We start from the raw sequence: 9,521 nt of genomic DNA on the forward strand, positions 1-9,521 counted from the left end.
AGACAAGAATTATCTTAGGTGAAGGGAAGGACAGCACACACTACAGGGGAAGTCAGCACAACTGGACTAAACCAAAGCTAAGAAGTTTCCTGAATACAGTCAAACACTTTGAGGGACAGAGTGACAGGGGCAGGGGTCTGGGGACCATGCTTTCAGGGAACATCTAGGTCAAGTGGCATAACAAAGTTTATTAAGAAAATATTCTGCATCCCACTTTGGTGAGTGGTGTCTGGGGTCTTAAAAGCTAGTGAGCGGCCATCTAAGATGCATCAGTTGGTCCCAGCCCACCTGGAGTAAAGGAGAATGAAGAACACCATGGACACAAGGAAAGTATTAGCCCATGAGACAGAAAGGGCCACATAAACCAGAGACTTCATCAGCCTGAGACCAGAAGAACTTGATGGTGCCCGGCTACCACCAGTGACCACCCTGACAGGAAACACCACAGAGAATCCCTGACGGAGCAGGAGAAAGTGGGGTAGAGAACTCAAATTCTAGTAAAAACACCAGACTTAATGGTTTGACTGAGACCGGAGGGACCCCGGAAGACATGGCCCCCGGACTGTCTGTTAGCCCAAAACTAAAACCATTCATAAGGCCAACTCTTAGACAGAGTTTAGACTGGACTATGGGACCTAAAATGATACTCATGAAGAGTGTGCTGCTTAGCTCAAGTAGATACATGAGACTAAATGGGCAGCTCCTGTCCAGAGGCGAGATGAGAAGGCAGAGAGGGTCAGGAGCTGGTTGAATGAACACGGGAAATCCAGGGTGGAAAGGAAGAGTGTACTGTCACAGTATAGGGAGGGCAGCTAGGGTCACATAACAATGTACGGATAAATTTTTTGTATGAGAGACTAACTTGAATTGTAAACTTTCACTTAAAGCACAACAGTTGAAAAAAAAAAGATTTAAGCTAGGACTAAGTAAACAGTTAAACAGTTGCAGCCAAGTCAATTCTGATTCAGGACAGCCTTCTATGTATGGGGGAGCATAACTGTTCTCCATAGGGATTTCTTTCTTTCTTTTTTTCTTTTAATAACTTAAAATGTTTTTTGTTGTTGAAAATATACACAGCAGAGCATAAACCAATTCAACAATTTTTTCATGTACAATTCAGTGACATTGATTATATTCTTAAGTTTTACAACCATTCTCGCCCTCCTTTTCTGAGTTGTTCTTCCCTCATTAACATAAATATACTGCCCTCTAAGCTTGCTGTCTAATCTTTCAAATTGCTGTTGTCAATTTGATCCCATTTAGATACTTTCTTTAAAAGAACAATGCTCAAGGCAGACATTCTTTACTAATTAAGCTAAATTGTTGTTTGGTTTAGGAGCCTTGGTGGTGTAGTGGTTAAAGCACTCGACTGCTAACGAAAAGGTCACTGGTTCAAACCCATCAACTTCATGGGAGAAAGATGTGGCAGTCTGCTTCCATAAACGTCTGTAGCCTTGGAAACCCTACGGGGCAGTTCTGCTCTGTCATATAGGGTCGCTATAAGTCAAAATCGACTCGATGGCAGTGAGTTTTATTCTTCGGTGTAAAGAAGACTTCCGGGGATATTTTTGGTTTAAGGTTTATAGATTATTTCAAGGGCAGTAGTTTCCGGGAGTCATCTAGCCTCCATGGCTCCAGGAAGTCTGGATTCCATGACAATTTGATATTCTGTTCTGCATTTCACCCCCTTTTGGTCAGGGTTCTGCTATAGAATCTTTGATCAAAGTGTTCAGTAATGGTAGCCAGACACCATCCAGTTCTTCTGGTCTCATGGCTAAGGAGGTAGTTGTTCATGGAGGCAGTTAGCCATGCATTCCATTTCCTCTTCCTATTCCTGACTCTCCTTCTTCCTCTGTTGCTCCAGATGAATAGAGACCAATTATTGTACCTTGGATGGCTGCTTGCAAGCATTTAAGACCCCAGATACTGTGCAGCAACCTAGGAGGTAGAACAGAAGCACTAAATACCATACTAGGCCAATTAACTGGGATGTCCCATGAAACCATGACTCTAAACCTCCAAACCTAGAAACCAAATCCCATGAGGTATTTGGTTGTACATAAGCAGCCTCAGCAGCAGTTCTTTTTGTTATGGTTGTTGTTGTAAATGCGTGTATCACAGTATTTGCCAGTTCAGCTTCTTAATGGTGTGCAGCTTATTGACATCAGTTACATTAACCAGCTGTGCATCTCTTCCATAGGATTTTCAATGTCTGATTTTTCGGAAGTAGATTGCCAGGCCTTTCTTTGACACTTTTGGGTGGATTCGAACCTCCAACCTTTGATTAGCAGCTGAGCTCATTAACTGTTTGTACCACCTAGGGACTCCTTCTATAACAGTACAGTGTAGGTAATCTCATCGACTCAACATCACCTGCTTTTTCAGTTATACTTAGTGGAGATAAGTATTTTGGAGGCTTTGGATATCTTTACTGAAAAGGAGCATTATACCAAACTCTTTTCAAGGTGAATATTCACGTTGCTCTATACATACTGAATTTGGTTATGTATATATGGCTCTCTAAAGACTATTAACACTCATAGTTTCACTTGTCACAGTACTTTGGTGAATACTATTGCAGATTACACACTGGGTCTTCAGGGTGGCAGTACATAACTCTCATAGTGTCTTTTTTAGATAGTAGTAATATGAGTCAATCTACATTACCAAAGAAACTAAGGAGATTTTTCAGTAAATTGTTATTGCATCAAAAATTGATGGGAGTCATTTCAGTAATGCATTCTGTCAGAAGAAAGGAAAGAGACATGGTAGGTCATTCTATTTAGAGACATTTTTTATCATTGCTCTGACTGTTTTGCTGAGAGAGAACTCATGTTCATCTTTTTTCCTTTGTCATTGAGCAGGAAAAAGTTACCAGGAGAAGTAGGTTCTTAAATTATTTCATACAATTTTAGGAAATTCCTCCTCCTATAAGTGAAGTAACAAGAGTCCCCTGCCAAAAGGAAAACCGTAATTTTCACAATGGGCCATCTGTTTAACATTGAGGTGACCTTTCAGTTTGTGTATTGATTTAGAGAGGGGCATGATTTCCTCCTCCCTGGAAGACTGTCCTATTCTGTGCTTTATAGAGCACTGAATGATTTCAGTAAGTAGCAGTGGCTTTTCACCTGCCCTCCCCTCAACTTAGGTCCATAGATTTTTATTTGGTTGCTTCTGTTTTACCCACACACAAGAAACTTAAGTAATAGTCACAAAACATATTTGCATTCTTTCTTAGCATGTAGTTTAGTAAACTTTTTCTTCTTTTGTGGGGGCTTCTTAGGCACAGAACGTTGAGTTAATCTTCATTCTTACTTTTAAAAAATATTAGAAACCCTACTATGTGTCAGGTACTCTGCTTGGTGTTGAAGGTCCATTGGTAATCAATCAGATGTGATAGCTGCCCTCTGGAACTTCTAGCCTAGTTCATGGCATATTGTCATTCTCGATCTATGAACATAAACCCTGGGAGTATTCTTGGTTTAGTTTTTATTATTTTTTTCGCTTCAGCCTCCATCCCAATTTCTCCCTCCATAAGCGTTCACTGTGATATATATGTCCTAAGATATGTATTTGTTTTTGAAGATAAGTAGTATTTTATGTGTTTTTAATTTACACTAATGGTATTACAGGTCTCATTTTGTTTCTTACTTTTTTCACTCTACTATATTTTTAAGCTCTAGTCATCAAAGTTATTGCTTCTGACTCTATGTCTAACACATTAACTTATTCATTTCCCCAGGGATGAACACCTATGTTGTTTCCTACACCCTGACACAAAAAATGGTGCAGTGAGATCTCTTGTGTATGTTACCTTAAGGACCTGTTGAAGTGTTTCTTTGGATTACATATCCAACAATGGGATTCTGGGTCATAGGTAAACAGAACAGCTTACCAGCAATTCACAAAGATTCTTATTTTCCCACATTTTCACCAATACTTGATATTACTCAGCTTTCTAATTTTTATCATTCTATAGTTTATATTTATTTATCATTCTATATTTATATTCCTTGCATGTCTCAGATAGTTGGTGAGGTTTAACTTCTGTTCGTATGCTTGATAGCCACGTGAATTTATCCTGAAAATTACCTATTCATATCTTTTGCCCATTTTTTTGAGTTACCTTTTTTTTGTTTCCCTTTCTTTTGTTTCTTTTTTTAAATAGTACTTTCTTGTGTATTTTAGATATTAATCCTTCAGCAGTTTTGGGTGATGAAATCATCTTTCCAAAGACATTTTTCATTGAATGGAAATCTTTTAGTTGCTAACTACCAATGTTTTGTTTTTTGTGGGTTTGAGATCTTATGTAAGAAATCCTTTGCCACTCCAAAATCATGTCATAGTTTTTATTTTGGTTTGAGTTTTGTTGTTGTTGTTGTTGTTGTTGTTGTTGTTGTTGTTGTAAGTTTTGTTAATTTTGCCCTTTAAAAGATCTGTAATCCATCTAGAATTTGCTTTCTCCTGCAGGGAGGCAGGGAAAGAATTATCTTTTCCCACTGCTTTAAGAAGCCTGTATCATAGCAGATTCCCATTTATACAGGGATCCTTTTATCAGCCCTATCTTTTGTTATCAGGTGTATTTGTGTCTTTGTTAGTGTCAGTCTGTTTTAATTACTTTGGCGTTGTGTAGTTTGTCTTAATGTATGTGATGAAAAGTTCCCAGCTACTCCCCAAACATACAACTACTTTTGCTCACTCTTTTCAGAATTACTATATGTTGTTGTTAGGTGCTGTCGAGTCAGTTCCAACTCATGTCAACCCTATGGGACAGAGTAGAACTGCCCCCGTAGGGTTTCCAAGGAGCGGCTGGTGGATTTGAACTGCCGACCTTTTGGTTAAGCAGCTGAGCTCTTAACTATTACTCCACCAGGACTCCTTAACTTTGTATAGACCTTTTATATATTTTTTCTGTAACAAATTTATTAAGACTTATTTTTCTGTGTTTCTGTTGCTTGTAATTTTTACTGTAATGTGTCAGAGTTTTCTTAAATGCTCTGTCTGGCACTCTTTGAGGTATTTCAGTCTAAATTTTTTAATCTTGATTTCTGAGAAATTAGTAGATAGCATTATATTTGTTTGTTTGCTTTTTTCCCTCCCTTTATTTTCTTTTTGGGACTCCTATAGGTAGATATTAATATTTCTACTTCTATCCTCTACCACTCATCTGTCAGTTTACCGTACTATGGTGGCTGGGGGTTGCTATAATGCTGGAAGCTGTGCCACCAGTATTTCAAATACCAGCAGGGTCACCTATGGTGGACAGGTTTCAGCAGAGCTTCTAGACTAAGACAGACTAGGAAGAAGGACCTGGAAGCCTACTTCTTAAAAAAATTGGCCAGTTAAAACCTTATGAATAGCAGCGGAATACTGTCTGATACAATGCCAGAAAATGAAGCCCTCAGGTTGGAAGGTGCTCAAAATACAACTGGGAAAGAGCTGCCTCATCAAAGTAGAGTCAACCTTGCTGATGTGGCACGACTCAAAATGGAAAGAAATAGCAGCAAACATCCATTAATAATCAGAACATGGAAATACGAAGTATGAATCTAGGAAAATTGGAAGTCGTCAAAAATGAAACACAGAAAGATCAATATCCTAGGCTATAGTGAGATGAAATGGACTGGTGTTGGCCATTTTGAATCAGACAATCACATGGTCTACTCTGCTGGGAGTGACAAATGGAAGACGAATGGCATCGCATTCATCGACAAAGAGAACATTTCAAGATCTATCCTGAAGTACAACACTATCAGTGATAGGTTAATATCCATATGCCTACAAGAAAGACCAGTTAATACGACTATTATTCAAATTTACACAGCAAACACTAATGCCAAAGATGAAGAAATTGAAGATTTTTACCAGCTTCTGTAGTCTAAAATTGATCAAATATGCAATCAAGATTTATTGATTGGAATGCAAAAGTTAGAAACAAGGACTGGTAGTTGGAAAATACAGCCTTGGTGAAAGAAATGACACTGTAGATCGCATGATAGAATTTTGCAAAACCAGTGACTAACTCATTGCAAATGCCTTTCTTCGACAACTAATGGTGACAGTACACATGGACCTCGCCAGATGGAATACGTAGGAATCAAATCAACTACATCTGGAAAGCGACGATAGAGAAGCACAGTATCATCAGTCAGAACAAGGCCAGGGGCCAACTGCGAAAAGACCATCAGTTGCTCATATACAAGTTCAAGATGAAGCTGAAGAAAATTAGAACAAGTCCATGAGAATAACAGTACAACCTTGAGTATATCCCACCTGAATTTAGAGACCATCTCAAAACAGATGGGACATATTGAACACTAATGACTGAAAACCAGACAGGTTGTGGGATGACATAAAGGACATCATCATTCATGGAGAAAGCAGAAGGTCATTAAAAAGACAGGAAAAAAAGAAAAGACCAAAATGGCTATCAGAATATAATCTGAAACTTGCTCTTGAACGTAGAGTGGCTAAAGCAAATGGAAGAAAGGATGAAGAAAAGGGCTGAACAGAAGATTTCACAGAGTCACTGAACCAAAAAGAATTGGTTGATGTTCATCCATTTCAGGAGGTAGCATATGATCAAGAACTGATGGTGCTGAAGGAAGAAGTACAAGCTGCCCTGAAGGCATTGGTAAAAAAAAACAACCTGTTGCCGTGGAGTCAGTTCCAACTCATAGTGACTCTATGAGTAGAATTGCCCTGTAGAGTTTCCAGAGAGTGGCTGGTGGTTTCAAACTGCTGACCTTTTGGTTAGCAGCTGTAGCTCACTATAGCTCTTCTAACCATTGCCTCACCAGCGTGAAAACAAGGCCCCAGTAACTGACGATATATCACACACAAGTATAATTTTGCTGGAGATAATTCAAAGAAGTTGCAGCAGTACATCGACAAGGAACTGCCAGAAATTCAAGGTGGATTCAGAAGAGGACATGAAACAAGGGATTTCATTGCTGATGTGAGATGGATCTTGGCTGAAAACAGAGAATACCAGAAAGATGTTTACTGGTGCTTTATTGACTATACAAGGGCATTCGACTGTGTGGATCATAACAAATTATGAGTAACATTGCGAAGAATGGGGATTCAAGAACACTTAATCGTGCTCATGCGGCACCGGTACATAGACCAAGAAGTAGCATTCAGACAGAGCAGGGGGATGCTGCATGGTCTAAAATCAGGAAGGTTTTGTATCAGGGTTATATCCTTTCACCATACTGATTCATTCTGTATGCTGAGCAAATAATCTGAGAAGTTAGACTATATGAAGAAGAACGTGGCATCAGGATTGGAGGAAGACTCATTAACAACCTGCAATATGCAGATGACACAGCTTTGCTTGCTGAAAGCAAAATGGACTTGAAGCACTTACTGATGAAGATCAAAGACTATAGCCTTCAGTACGGATTACACCTCAACATAAAGAAAAAAAAAATCCTCACAAGTGGACCAATAAGCAACATCATGATGGACGGAAAATGCTGACATTGTCAAGGGTTTCATTTTACTTGGATTCACAATCAGGGCGCATGGAAGCAGCTGTCAAGAAATCAAATGATGTATTGCACTGGGCAAATCTGCTGCAAAAGACCCCTTTAAAGTGTTAAAAAGCAAAGCTGTTACTTGAGGATTAAGGTGCACCTGACCCAAGCCCTGGTGTCATAGTGGTTAAGAGCTACAGCTGCTAACCAAAAGGTTGGCAGTTCGAATCCACCAGGCACTCCTTGGAAACTCTATGGGGCACTTCTACTTTGTCCTATAAGGTCACTATGAGTCAGAGTCGACCTGACAGCAACAGGTTTGGTATTTTTTTTCTTGTTGGGGGGAGACCCAAGCCATGGTAATCTCAGTTGCCTCATATACATGAAGAAAGAAGACTGAAGAATTGATGCCTTTGAATTATGGTGCTCACGAAGAATATTGAATATACCATGGACTGCCAGAAGAATGAACAAATCTGTCTTGGAAGAAGTACAGCCAGAATGCTCCTTTGAAGTGAGAATGGTGAAACTTCATCTCACGTATTTTGGACATGTTATCAGGAGGGACCAAGCCCTGGAGAAGGACGTCATGCTTGGTAAAGTAGAGGGTCCGTGAAAAAGAGGAAGACCCTCAATGAGATGGATTGTCACAGTGGCCGCAACAATGGGCTCAAGCGTTAACGATTGTAATGATGGCGCAGGACCGGGCAGTGTTTTCGTTCTGTTGTACATAGGGTCGCTATGAGTCGGAACCAACTTGATGGCACCTGACAACAATATTACAACAACTTCAATCCTCCTTATCTGTTCCGTTTTCTTTATAATGTTTTTCTCTCTTCATCCTCCTTCCCCCCAAAAATCTGTATTTGAGAATTTTTCAACCTGATCATCAAGCTCACTGATTTGTTCTTCAACTGTTAATCAATTCTCAGATCCAGCCCATCAGGAGCCAGGATGGCACAAGCAGTTTGAGACTGGCTACTAACCAAAAGGTTGGCTTTTCAAACCCAACTAGCACCATGGAAGAAAGACCTGGTGGTCTGCTTCTGTAAAGATTATAGCCAAGAAAACCCTATGGAGTGTTCTACTCTGTAACACATGGGGTCACAATGATTCGGGGGCTGACTCAGCAGTAGCTAACAGCAAGAACAAACCGAACCCATCGGTTGCATTTGTTATTTCAGCTATTAATTTTTTTTTTTTTTAACCAGGGATTTCCAGTTGAGTTTTCCTTATGATACTTTTTTCCTGCTTTATATTTAAGTGTTCTCCCCTTTCTTTATTTTTAAGGATTTAGTATAATTCATTTTAAATTCTTGTTTTGTCTTGTCCATGAATTCTGCTTCTCTTACTAAAACTATTTAGTTTGTTGTCTCTCTTTTATGGTTTTTGTGTACCTCTAGATGTCTATTATTTTTCCCTTAGAATTAGTCACTGCTTTGTCTGGGAATATGTCTTGAGGGGAAGGAGTAATAGCAATAACCTGGCCCTAACTTGTACTCCTTCTGGAGAATTTAAGGAGTGGGGTAGGCAAGCTCATCTCAGCAGTGGTAAAATTTGCGCTAGATGACTCCTTGTTTGTAGTATTACCACTGCTACCACCTGTGTCACCGGGTAACTCTGTCCCTCAAAGGACCTACCCTGAACACTGCTCTTTTCCGTGAGTTATTTTCTGGGGTATATTCACCTAGTCCAGTGGTAGGAAGAAGATAAAGAAATGCTTTATATCAGAACTTATCTTTGCCAGCAGCCTTAAAATTGTGTATGTGTGTTCTATGTAAACCATTTTTTCCTTCAAGATTTTTTTTTGCCAAGAAATCACTAGTAAATGATATATTTTTTTTTATTGTTGTAATTAAATGAGGTTTACATTTCAAGTTAGTCTCCCATACAGAATTTTTTTTTTTTAACATACATTGTTATGAGACCCCAACCACTCACCCCATTCTGCAACAGCACCCTCCTCCCCTCTGCCCCTGATTCCCCATGAACATTCAACAGCTCCTAACTATCTCTGCCTTCCCCTCTCACCTCTGGACC

General features: G+C 39.4%; 1 protein-coding gene across 2 annotated transcripts in view; it reads left to right on the forward strand.

Annotated features, from left to right (window-relative positions):
• The window catches only part of ABHD17B (abhydrolase domain containing 17B, depalmitoylase), a 44,266-nt gene that overhangs the window by 23,209 nt on the left and 11,536 nt on the right, over positions 1 to 9,521 (forward strand). The window lies entirely within an intron of this gene.

Source organism: Trichechus manatus, unplaced genomic scaffold (assembly GCF_000243295.1).
Source record: "Trichechus manatus latirostris isolate Lorelei unplaced genomic scaffold, TriManLat1.0 scaffold00107, whole genome shotgun sequence".
Classification (NCBI taxonomy): Eukaryota; Metazoa; Chordata; class Mammalia; order Sirenia; family Trichechidae; genus Trichechus; species Trichechus manatus.